Genomic DNA, 12,444 nt, shown 5'->3' with positions numbered 1-12,444 from the left:
TACTAACTTAGTATTCATACAACGAAGCTCTCCTGAAATGACTAGCCAGTTGGAGAGAGGAAGTGTCTGCCCTGAAAGTGGGTTATGGTAATTCCAGCATGGGCGGACGGGGAAAGGAAGGTCAGGAGACAGCAGTCAGGAAGGCATGTACAAACATATCTGTATTCTGCTTTCAAGTGTGCTGCTGGCAGTTCTCCTGCTGCTTCTCACTCTGCACTCCCTCTTCAGGGCTGAGCTGTGGCTTCCCCGTGTCCTCTGCTGCTCCCACTCGCCTTGCCAGTGCACAGGCTGGAACACTTCTTCTGCTCTGACTGTGCTCTTGGAGTCATAAGTCCCCCTCAGAGGGACAAGAGGGGTGAGATTTACAGCAGGATGTCAACTCTTCATAGGAGTCTGACATTTGCTGGTAGGAATACTTTAAAAGTGCTTTAAACAGTGCCTGGTATGCATGCACAATTGCAAGCATTGATAAACAAACAGTAATTGTGGAGATGATTTTCCTGTGCCACACTCAAGGGAAGAAAACTTATTTTATAAAAGCATGGATGAAAAGAAAAAGGGGATTTCTGTAAGTTCTAAAATGCTTTATTTGTTACTCTGAACAAAAAAAAAATATTTCTGCCTCACGTCTTGCTCCTTAGAAGCTCAAATAAACCTGAGTAAAATATTGGCACTACTAGTAACACTAATCAAGCTATGATTCAAGTGAAAAGGAGACAATTAATTTATTTTTGATTCTGGTATTGGCATTTGACTATAACATGTTAGGCATTATCTTTATAAAATATCTGTTAGCACGTTCCGCCTGTTAAGTGAAGTTATACCTGGTCCTGTTGAGCTAGGAATCTGATCTGAGAGTTAAGAAATAAGCAAGAGAAAAACATTAAGAGAAGAGAGAGAACTCAGCAGACTTTAATCATAAGGAAACATGCTATTCAGAAGTGCAGACATTATTTTGCCATAATATTATCAGGAGGAGGCCCTAGCACCTCCTGCAGACATGAAGTTTTGCTCTGCCTTGGGACACCCAGGGCTCAGGATAGAGAACAGGCTTTGGGCTCTGATCAGATTATGCCTCATGCTCATCATAAGCATTACTTACTTAACAGAGTTTTTCTGTAATAGAGCCTAAGAGGACTATTATAAAAAGATTAGGCTGCCTCCATCCTCTTGCTTAATTAATTTTTCAGCGTAGAAGGGAAATTCCATGGTCCCCTGTCTATTGCTGAGGTAACACATTACAGTCTGTCATCACAGTCAGACTACTGAGCCTCCATGGACATCTGAATGATGAGGAAATAATTTTGTAGCCACTTCAAGATCAGTCAAATAATGAATACATGAAAAACCATGCATCAACCAGGGAAAAGAAAAAGCCACACACTGGATTCTAGTCCTTTGAAATGAAAATAAAACAAATTTTCTTGGGAAAAAGTCTTGTACTATAATAGTCTTTTTACAGGAAGTAAACAATAACACATGCAAAATTTTTAATGGAATATTTAGAGAAAATTTCATGCCAAACATCATTTTATGATGTTTCTAGTTGGAAATTTGCATTGGAAAGAATCTTAAGCATAGGTAGGAATTAATCAGGCACTGCATGTTGTCCTCAGATATCCAATGACCCTGTGTGAAGGGCATTACTTTATCAGTTTTTATTACATCATTGTCATTCAAGTGACATTAGCCAAGTCCAGACTCTTAAGCAATTTAACTCTTCTTCTTCCCAGTCTCAGGTGATAGCTCTTCCACTAGGCTGTTGCCTCCAATTTCTCACAACAAGCTGAGATATCTTGACTTCCTCCTGATTTAGCATAGGGACATTTCTGAAAGCTTTTCTTCAGGTTAGCAGCCCTTTCGCTGTGGCTTCCTAGCCAACACATTTCACTGTGAAACAGAAGGGAAGGAGAAAATGAGAATGTCTAATTTCTCAGAGTCAACTCAGAGTGAGCACTCAGCTTACAGGCTGTGTCAAACAGAAAATAGTCCTGTCTGTCATTTTTTTATTCTAATTACTCGAGTGGATTTACTGGGGGCACTTGCAGGTGAAACATGGGACCTAAATTTTGACATCTAACTAGACAGGTATCCTAAGCTACATGCATATAACTCAAGAAAATGTGAGGGACATCATGTTTTCTTGATATGTGACTTGGTCACAGCCAACAAGCAGTTCAGGAAGAAAGATGCTAGACAAAAACATTAGCTTAGTCTATACACCAACAAGGAGGTAATTTCCTTTTGCCATTGATGTGACACCAAGGTCTAGGCCACCAGCTATTTCCATGCATCAACACATAGCTTTATCAACACAAGTAAGTTAAAATTTATAAAAAAACTAATAAAGCTGAATTATTCCTAGCAACTGTAGCCTGAAATACCTATCTAATGAATGGATGTCCAAAGCTCCTTGCAATTCCTTACCAGTACTTCATCTACAAAGATAGCCCCTTCTGAAAAGTTTCATCCAGGGAGAAGATCTGTCAAGTATATGATTTTACTCAATCTAATTACCACTTTTATCTGCACCAGCAATGCCTCATAGGTAAAAGCAGCATTGATGCTGTTGATGAGGCCCTTAATTCAAACACTTAAATCTTTCCATTTGCCAGTTTCCCTTCTTCAGGCAAAATGACACTATTTTCCAATATCAGAAGGCTATAATAAGGATTTATACATAACTGAATATTCTCACATGTTAGAGGAAAAGATGAGCACAGAAATTTCTACTGAAATGTAAATCTAACTTAACAACCTTTCTAGATTCAAGTCAAATATCACTGGCTATTTTTGTGCTCACAGTTCGACTCCTCTCTGCAACGGTAACTAAATTCATCTCACAACATGTACATAATCACAAATGTTGCTATTGTGATTAAAATGTTAATGTTTTGCCATGAAAAATGTGTGTTTCCCTGGCAGTTTTTTTACTATTTCTGTGTTTGCCATGTGTTTGTCCTTTGTTGCAGCTTTGCTTTCTAAACCTGAAAATATAAAAAAGCCAGACTCCTGAAAAGCCGCATGTAGAAAAAGGCAAAGCCCACACACATGTAAAATTTTGATAGTTTCAGTACAACATAATGGGCTGTAGAATGAAAACAAATATATTAGTTACTTTTCCGTCCGATAAAAGCCCTTAAAATTTTATATGCACAATTTAAATTTCAAGAATACAGGGAAAAGCCCTTTCCACTATTGCCACAGGTCCCTGTAGGTGAGAAAGTTCCCCACTGGACACCAGGAGTGCCAAGAATTGTATCTTTCTAAGGTTGAAAATTTATTTTATACCGATTATTTTAATGGAACTAAAAAAACCAAACCCTTCAACAAAAATTTCAGTAGCAGAAGGAGCACACTTACAAGAAGTTCTAGTGAGTATGTTTTACCAACATTTTTGTTCTGCCTTGTTTCTTGCTAAGTATAACTTGACAAAAGATACTTTGACAAGGCAGAACTTCAAAATGTTATGCTTCAAAATCTCCAAATTACAAAACTGCCTTAAATTAGATTTCTATCTTATTCTGAATTTTAACTTTAATCATATTCTTTGCTTATATTTTATAGTTTCCTTTCACAACAGTGATAACTAGAATATTGTTTCCTTTGCAAGTTCTACTAAAAACTTAAGAAATTTAAATCATTTCTGGAGAGGGCAAATTTAAAAAGGCAACTTGATGGGATGCTTGTGAAAAACTTCAGAACTACATACTTTCAATCTTTTTTTTTGAGCACTGAAACTTCTTGGACTTTTGACCAAAAAAATCCAACAAACAAATCAAACCCAAAAAATGCTTAGGGAAAGAATGCAAACAACAAGGAAGAGCCAAAAAAAATCTTCACATCAAATATTTCATAGAAACAGTACTGAGTAATTCTTCTCTGGATCCAAAGACCTAGTTATAGTCTTCTATTAAAGTGGTTTCTGACAAAACCTTTCCATTTATACAAGCCATTCTTCTCCTTGAATGAGAACACCCCTTTTGTATGTTAAACAGCTGCACAAATTTGGTTCAACCTAAAGGGAAAGGTCAGATCTAAAATTCCTGCAAGCAGCAAAACTGGACAGTCATATCTCCAAAGTGTTAGTGTTGTCCAACTCTGCCAGCTAATGACAGACCATGTGATGAGAATATATCCTGTCTCTAGGAAGTGACTCACCAAAACATCGACATATGTTTGTGTTCTCCCTCTAGAAGTGCTCAAAGCAATTTGGAGAGAGACTAAATCTGCTGCAATAGAGCAGGATGTCACAGAGTGTGCTGTGCATTTGTTTCTGTCTGGTTTATTTTTTTCAAATTAGGTTTAGTGTATGTGAGTCATCATAGATGTTTCCTTCTTTTTATCTTCCTTAGGAAAAAAAAGATAGCTTTTAACTATTTGAGTCTCTAAATTGGCAGGATCACTTAGAACTTTTAAAAGCCATTATAGACAAGTGTTATTAGGGCAAAATGTTTCCTCACTCTCCCAGATGACTATGGCACACAATTAATCATTTTTTCAATCCTATCAGTGTGAAGGAAATAATAAATTCCCTAAATTTCTGATGAAGCACTTTTTTTAGAGATGTGTTTAAGAGAATCAAAATAACAGTGCATGCTTCTCTAGCGATTTTATTATTCTTTGGTTGGATAGTTGTGCTTATTTATAATTTTGACTTTTGCACATGCTCCACTATAGTAAATAATTTTGAACATAACAAGGTTCAATGGATTATTTTTATTGTAATAGAAAAATGTCTCATTGGAACATTTTACTGTGCTTATATGATACTATTTTCTAATGAAATCAGATAAACCCTACTTACAATCTGTACAATGTAGTTAAAATAATTTACAACTGCAGATGAGAAATTAATTAGCCCCAAAGTTTAAATTCTCTTTTGTTTCTGAAAGCAATTAACTTCCTTCCTGAGGTGTATATTCTTATATCAAGAGAGGGAGTTATATTGTACTGCATACAGCATTAAATCAGAGAATTACTGTGTATCAAGTGATCAAAGCATTCATAAATGGATAACTGTACCAGCATTACCTGTGTAATTAGAGCTCATCAAAATTATGACTTCCCTGCTCTATTATTTGCAATATAATAAGTAAATCCTAAAACTAGATGCTAAGGTAGCAAATTTACAAATATATATTCCTAAAACCCCCTCTTGATTTTCAACCCTTACTACAGTAACTTAGCAGCATATAATTGTTGAAACAAGTGCAAGACTGTCCAAAGGGGTTGATAGGATTGATGCCCCTTCACCGTACAGCAGGATTAATCAGACACACTCCTGGTGGTGGGCTGCTCTATTGAGCAGATGTTTCACCCCCTACAGAAGGTTCTGCTATAAAACACAGTGGTATAATCTCTGTTCAGATACTGGGAAGAAAATTAACTTTTAGCTTCTGCAGATTTACAAACGGCCTCTATCTGCCACTTATTTCAAACTTGTCTTCTTGGAAGCCAGCTCAACCCCATTTTTTCGGAGGTACCTTTAAACTAAATGGGAATGCTTGTCTGGCAAGCAGCTGAAACAATCTGAGATACTTGTTAAAAGAAAGCAGCACAGGGAGGTGGCATTAGCCCCTTTTATTACTGCAAGTCACCTTTGGGAAGGAAACCCCATCTTAGAGACCAGGATGTTGAGCAGACCTAGCCCCTGCTTGAGGCAGAAATCCATGGTGGGGGCTTTCTGTGCCCCACCCCTTGATGATGCCTGCCCCTACCAGACAGGATGCCTATTGTGGTTCACTGAAGTGTCCTTGAAATCCAGATAGGTTTTGAAGTCTGTAACTCATGATTTTGATCCTGTTTTTATTAATTTCCTAAATTCCACATCCATTTCAGACATTTTCATCTTTTGTCTTTCTCTTGTGAGTTCAGCTGTTCAGTTCAGAAGTGAGGCATGGTCCTTTGGAAACTCAACTTTGCAATTAACCATTTGAGGGCATGTAGAATTATGTCATAGCATAACATTTGATTGAAAAGAAACCCAGGCCTGCAATAGATAGCTTGTAGAATACAAGATAGAACAATAGATAGAACAAGACGATTAGTCTTTTTTTGTTACAATAAAGGATGCTTTCATGCTGGTCAGGAACACTTCTGTTCATATTGATACAGATCTCTTTTTTTTCTCCTGACTTTAATGAAAGGAGAATGAGGCATTTCAGATTTTATTACCACAGTCACTGCTGAAACGTGTATTAAATTAGAGATGTGCCAGTGCTGGGATTCTAACAATAATTCAGACAGCTATGGAACACGACAGACATGTCAGTCTCTTCTCTCTGCTTAACATCTGCTTCAAATAAATCCAAAGCAGATACTAGCTTGCCAAGTCCACACTAAATCCTATGAACTTAAAATAAATACCTTCCTAAACCACCTTTTATTAATGATAGATATCTATAAATGTGGATATATTCATAAGAGACTAAGTTTCTCAGACCAAACCCCCCAAACACCATAAAATAATTGTTATGTACAATATTACAGTGCCTTGATTCCTGAGCTACTTAAAAAAATAATTATTTATTAATTTAAAGAGGAGGATAATAAATAAAAAAAACATAGCTGAGAAACTTGTATTTTCCTGTTAAGGTAGCAGCAAAGTTGGAATGTCTTTGGGTGTATATGACAACATATGCACCCCTCACCCACCTTTCCTAAACCTAATTTTGATTTTTGGGAGCAGGACATCACAATGTCTCACTAACCCCTCCTGACCAAAAGTAGGATAAAACAAATCACAATATGTCTCTAGAAATGAAACTGGAGAAAGGGAAAGAAATTTTCACCTTGTAGCATCAGGAAGATGGTATTTAAGTTTATTTGATTTACTCTTATTAACCAAATATTATAATAACAAATATAACCAAATATATATTAACTGTGTCCCTTGCCTATTCTTTATGATGCATTTTTCACACAACATTTTCTTTGATTCCTTTTCATGAGAATTAAACTCATGTGAGTAGTGTAAATGACCAAGGCATTTGCATCAGAAATTCAACTATTTGAAAGTACAACACCAAAACACCCTTGCGTCCTACAGTAAAGGAAAAAGGAGCACTGCTAACAAACAGGAAAGCAGAAGAGGTTATGGAAACTGAGGATATTATAGACTCCTCCAAGCCACTGGGCAAACAGTCACAGTGACAGTAAATGACACATGGCAGCAAATTTTCCTGGTGGCAGCAGGAGCTCAGACAGTTCCCAAAAAATACTGGTCACTGAGCCAGCAAAACCCTGTTCAGAGCAGCACCAAGCTAAACATTCCCATCACACACAAAAAAGTCATGCCTCTAGCCCAGCAGCTACTGGGGGAGACATGGAGAGTGGGCAGGCTACATTTGGGAATGTAGTGGGGCAGCTGTCAGAAGAGATCCTGCTGCAGCTGTACTGGGGCTAATGGAAAGTGCTTCTTTGCCCCAACACACTGGTTAGGATTTGCTTTAGAATTTGCCTGTTGGCAAACAGCAGGGGTAATTAGGTTTACCATGGGCTAGTAAATAGCAACCACCCTCAAAAATACACAGCCTTTTTAAAACCATGTCTGTGCAGGGAGGAAGCTCCCTTGACTTGCACTGCCATTTGAGTTCAGACATTTCTCCTGCCCACATAATTTGCTACACATTTCCACTTTAAATGTCTCATATGAATGTACACTTTTACACAGTTATAATAATTTTTAATCATCTGAGATTGATTTAGTCCCACTTTTTAATATGTTCTTTATATTCTACCTCCTTGTATAGGTTGGTGGCCAATTGCTGCAGTTAGAAAATATGTTACCATAAATTTTGAGGCAGGGCAAAGAAGAGTTAGCAGATATTCAATGGGATTATAAATACTCACTTTTTTACCTGCTTTGAATATCTCAAAAGGGTAGAACTAGTCATTTTGGCCAAGGGAAAGTTTATGATAACTGGGAGATCTGTAAGCACTTCAGTATGCTTTGCTCAGTTCTGCCCTGATGCCCAAGTAATGTCCAGGCTCAAGTGTTTTACTGACTCAACTAACAGTTGTGGGTCTCTCTTTAATGAGCAAGATGGTGAGATGTTAGAGATGCCCCAAGAGGGAGCAGAAGGTGCAGGAGTCCCCCAGTGCAGAGCCATCACCCCGGGGTCCATTGGCTGAGCTGTACCAAGCAGTCCAAATGTAGTGACATGTTGAACTGGCTGTGTTGCTTCTCCTTCTTGCCCTGTACAAGGCAAAGATACACCCAGTGCTGCCCACTGGCCTGAGTTACTCCACTGATTTTAGTTCTCCTGAAGGCTGAGCTGTGTGATCCTCCAAGTATTTGGTATTTGTTCAGTGGAAATATTCAACCCTTATATTCTTTTTTAAGTGAAAAATCAGGGGAGGGAAAGATTTTATTTTTAATAACATTCTGTCAAACCTAAACACATATGGGAACACAACAGCTTTCCGGAACAAAGTTTTCTTTAGAAAACTGTTCATGCCCCAAAGGCCTGAACATAGATAAGAAGACCCTGATGATTACATCAGGGTAGCTGCCTGGGAGGAGGTAAGCCCAGCGTCTAATAGCAATTCAGCCCCCATATCGTAGGCGAGTAACCCAGCACTAAACTGTTAAGTCTTCTGGTATAGCTTCCATCTCCCAGCAGAAACCTTTAAAATACCCTGGTTTCTTATCTACCTGGACTGGGAAAGCTTTCTGAGAACATCAGTGCTCCCACTCACCTTGTGTCAAAATGCCCAGAGATCATTAAGAAGCCATAGGAGGAGCCACTGGTCATCAAATTTGTTGGGTTTTTGTTTGAGTTTGTTGTGGGGTTCTTTTTGTTTGTTTGTTTGGGGTTTTTTTGTGGTTTTTTTTTTGTTTTTTTGTTTTTGTTTTTGTTTTTGTTTTTTTAATTCTCACAGGACTATATTGAAAGAACATGACTGCACTTTATAGTCTAGAGACTTTTAAAGGACTGAAGCAACAGCACAAGAAGAGACAGTAGAACACTGAGGAGCAAAGAAAGTCCTTCTATCTCTGCTGTTAAAATCCCATGTCTAAACAAAGCAGGAAAAATGTAGGAGTAGCTTGGGAAAAAGAGCCAATATAATTCAAACATTTTGCACTTTCTCAGATTGGTGAGCCCTACTTAGTTAACACTTCCACAGGGTGTTAACCAGCTCCAAAGATAATTGTTCTTACCTTCTGAAATGAGAAGTGTTGCAGGGCAAATTTCTTTCACCTCCTGCCATATATCTCCATAGCTTGCTAATTCAGGGTGGAAGCAATGATATAGCACATTACCAGTTCTTGTTGGGGCCATAGATTGATCCTCATTAGGAGATAACAGGGACAGGATTTCCAGCCTGGTCTTTTGAGAAACACCTACTAAAGGAACTATTGAAGTTTTCATGATAAAGGTGGTACAAGACAGCTTTCCAATAATGATTAGAATCAAGAGGTAAAAAGAGGTAAATATTTATATTAACAGTTTATAACATTAAACCAGAGTGCCTTCTCTCCTTTTCTCAAGTTCTTATCTCCTCAAATAGGGACTCCTGAAAAAAAAATCAAATAAAGGTAGAAAGCAAGTGTAACTAAAACCACAGAAAAGTGATGAGGTATTTGAAAAAAAATGTTGCAATGGATAAATAACAGTTTATAGGGATATTCAAATATTCATATTCTTCTAGTGCTATTGTTTCTAGAAAACTCCTCTGTGAAAGGAAAAGCTCCCCACAAAAGCGAGAAACCATTTCTCCTGAAACAGAACTGATTAGCAGAAACAGGTAGCAATGCTTATGCATTTCAGCTAATGGAATATGTTTTAATTATCCAAACTCACACACAAACTAAATGCTCCAAATTATAGATAATTTAGCAAGCTCATGAGAAGGCAGCCAGCTGAATTTCAGCTTTTTCTTTCCAAAACATAGGATGCAATATTATAGAACTATCTGTAAATGCTCTTGGGTTTCATACAGAAAGGATCAGGAATCATTAAGGGATATTTTAAACACACTAATACAATCTTTGGGTATTCTATAGAAAGATATTTTACAGAGGTTCTTAGATTAGCAGTAGGATGCAGAAAATTGCCATCATACCAGGATCCTTAATTTGAACACAAACTCTTCACCTCTTTCTGGGTTTAATTCTATTTCTTTCCTCCACAACAGCACGGGTGAAAACTTCAAATAGTATATTCTCATCACGATATAAGATATCCACTCTTTCTGATGATGCAGATTTGTGTGTGTAATGTGTTTGTACATATATATACATGAATAGATGTGTATATACATACAGACAAATGTACAACTGCGTCTCTGTGTGTGTAAATATGTGTTTGTGCTTTTCTCTTCTATTTAGATGAAGTGCAAACTGAAGAAGTTGATAAGTCAAAGCACTGCACAATCACATACAGTTTTCTTGCTGCTGCTAGAACAACACAGCCACAGCTGGAGCCTGTTTCTGCTTGGGAACCACCACTTACAGGCCTGTGGGATGCATGACTGAGGCCTGATAACTCACATCCACGCCGCCAGTCAGGGCTCCAGACCCATCTGCTCACCCTCTGCCTTTTGGCCTGCTGGGCAGTGGCAGGTGTTATGCAAAGGCTGCTGGTTTGCTCATCTCTGAAGGAAACTACAAAAAAATCACATTAATATGAGAGATTTTATCAATCTGGTTTCTTCAGTGACCACAATGTTGTTTTTTTTCATACCTCAAAAGAGATAATTTAACTCCCCAAGCAGTGTAGAGTTAGTAACATTTAAAGGCATCATCCAAAAAAGTATTAGGTATTTCTAAAATTTTTTGGACAGTATACCACTATCACCCTCCTCCTAAACTGTAATTGGAAGACAATATTCTATGTCAACCTTAATTGGCAAGTTCCTGTAAACAGCTTATGGCTGACACAAAACCCAAAAATAAAACAATGTCTTCACAGTGAGTATCATCATAGTTCAGTGACTTTAATTTGGCATAGCTTGGGTGGATTGTGCTCTAATTCAGCTTATGCTTGGACCTAATCCATGAAGAACATGGTACATGGCAATTCTGAAATTTACAATGTTAGGCTCACTGTGAAATGAGCTGTGGACTAGCACTGTACAGCCTTGCTGCTTCTTACTGGGACTAAACCCACAGTTTTTTTGCTTTAATTTGCTCTGTAATGTCCAATCTGATCCTCCATGTTAACTCTAGCATATTTTGAGCATTATGTCTATTTGTCTGACACTTTCTTTTGTTGCCTGGACCACATCTGGGTCTGTGAGGGAATGCTTTGCACTATGAGATAGAGGTTTAGGGTCTAGAGTCAAGCCATAACAATACTGTCATAGAGCTGTTTATTTTCTGTTTTATTATTTTTATTTTTTTAAGTATTTTTGAGTGAATTTTACACTTGGCTGGCAAAAGGGTTAAGGGAAATGACAGCTGCCAGACTGAAATATTTGCGACTGTGTCATGATGATAAGCAGTGCAGTTGGTTATTCCACCACAACTCTAGTCAGCCCTGGAGACTGACTTTATCAGGATCCAAAATGGAAAACCTTAAGATGTGTAGTAGCCACAAGATGAATTTTGACAAATGTTTATATAAAGTACTCAGTCTGAAAAGATGAGCCACTCATTCCAGCACCCAGCAGCTGAGACAATACAGCACATACTTTATTTCATATTTATTGAGGAATGGAGGTCCCCTTGCAATGCCCATACAGACACCATCTTAATTTCCTGAGTTTTCTGCCTCAGTAATGGTTCCTGTTCCAAAGAGACTGACATCAATTATCCAAATGCCCATCCCACTTCTGCTCAACAGTCTTGTGCTGCAGATGGTGCAAATGACCTGGCATATGCAAAATCCAGTATGTGACTCTGAAAGACTACCAAGGCAGAGCACAGACCAAATATAAGATACAGTGGCAGAGCTCTCTGGAGGTTCTTTGCCCATTTACAGCATGCCTGACCTCAGACAGGTCTAACAGCTTTCCACTTCTACAGGAGCTGTGCATGCAAGTCTTTGTACCTCATGCCTTGAATAACTTGGAAAGTCCAGACAGACTGCCTGAAAATAGGATTCCAGATGAAGAAGGCACATGGCCTGAAAAAAATGTTAACTTGACGTAGCTCTCCTTTTCTCAAAGTGCTTTGGAACAATTTCTTGAGCAGAAGAAGTACAGAAATTGCTATCAAGGTAACATTACAATTACTATTTCATTTTAACTTGTCAGCAGCTTACTCCTTCAAATATTTAGAACTTTTGAGTAAACTCAACTAACAGTTTTCTGTGAGACACTGTGACTAAAAATCACAGTGCTTGGCACACCAAAGCCCAATGCAATTTCCCTGATACTGATCACCTTCAGAAAACACAGGAGTTAAATTAAAAGGGTGAAATATTCCTGAGAGCCTCCAAGTTGCCCACGTCCCTTTGCAAGGCTCAGCACTGCAAATTCTATTTTCCTTTGGGT

At 38.0% G+C, this 12,444-nt stretch overlaps 1 long non-coding RNA gene across 1 annotated transcript in view; it reads right to left on the bottom strand.

The window, feature by feature from the left end:
- Positions 1 to 633: 633 nt before the first annotated feature.
- LOC143693398 (uncharacterized) overlaps positions 634 to 12,444 on the bottom strand; it is a 178,105-nt gene continuing 166,294 nt past the window's right edge. Inside the window, exons 9-10 of the long non-coding RNA XR_013181037.1 lie at positions 10,461 to 10,612; positions 634 to 1,890 (exon numbers count right to left, since the gene is read on the bottom strand). This is a non-coding gene — a long non-coding RNA (uncharacterized LOC143693398). The remainder of the gene's footprint in view (positions 1,891 to 10,460; positions 10,613 to 12,444) is intronic.

The sequence above is a fragment of the Agelaius phoeniceus genome, chromosome 2, assembly GCF_051311805.1.
Source record: "Agelaius phoeniceus isolate bAgePho1 chromosome 2, bAgePho1.hap1, whole genome shotgun sequence".
Taxonomy (NCBI): Eukaryota; Metazoa; Chordata; class Aves; order Passeriformes; family Icteridae; genus Agelaius; species Agelaius phoeniceus.
The sequence above is the reverse complement of the archived record's forward strand: the minus strand, read 5'-3'. Positions and strand labels throughout refer to the sequence as shown.